This window comes from Penaeus monodon, chromosome 29, assembly GCF_015228065.2.
Source record: "Penaeus monodon isolate SGIC_2016 chromosome 29, NSTDA_Pmon_1, whole genome shotgun sequence".
Classification (NCBI taxonomy): domain Eukaryota; kingdom Metazoa; phylum Arthropoda; class Malacostraca; order Decapoda; family Penaeidae; genus Penaeus; species Penaeus monodon.
Genome location: NC_051414.1, coordinates 24,519,665 through 24,520,656, shown reverse-complemented (window position 1 = coordinate 24,520,656; position 992 = coordinate 24,519,665).

The window sequence follows — 992 nt, the reverse complement described above, 5'->3', positions numbered from 1 at the left end:
AGTAATATTTCACGATCAGCTGCTTTTACCGTTTTTTTAATTGCTGGATTTATTCATTAAAACATTTTGCATGGTTAACATATTCCAAACTTGGGTTTACAACTTTTTTCATTACTTCTTTTACCAAACATCTTTTCAAGTTGGCATTTTTTAACCATCTCATACAAGTAAAATTTGTTTCAACTCAGATCTTTCCCTCAAGTTTTTCGCAATTACAGTTATTATACTTGTGTGGCCATTAGCTTGTTTGTTCTTATAAACAAAAGGCAGAGAAATATATACTCAGCGTAATGAATTCAGCAAGTGTACAATGCAAGTATATGATTATATTGATAGACAATTCTGTTGTTATTTCAGCCCTGCCCTTGCCTAATCTCTTATAATATTAACACACGGCAAGAGAATGTTGAGAAGAAATAGTTTGCAGGAATCCATTTATATTAGATTTCTCAGTGACTTTTCAGACCAAATCTAAGTCTCTTTCATGTTAGGACCTCGTTTCGTACGGAGTGAATGGTAACGAATCTGCTTATTACTAATAGCTAGGATGTCGTAGATGTGAAAAGCAAATTATGTAGCATGTCTGTGATCTTGTGCCTCTTTGCGGGTTATCCGTTCATTTAATTCTGCGATTGAGTTTCTGTTGAGTTTCTTACCGATTATTCATTTGTTTAATTCTGCGATTCAATTTCTATCTTTTAGAGAAATGACTAAAGAAAAGCAACGAAACTCAATCCAATTATTCGTAGCCATAAGATTCGTGAATACAGTCCTGGAAGTATGTTGAATACATGTCTGCGTGCAGGTTGGCGCCATTAACATTGTCGCAAAAGATCTACTTTATCCGATCATCACTTCGTGCGCGTTCTATTGACAATAGACAATGTCTTTCGTATTAGTGAATGCGTGTCTAATGACGTTATCTCTGGTTTCAACGATTTCCATTAGCTAAGGTGAAAACAGTGTGGCTTTTGCAATGGGTGCCTTTGTTT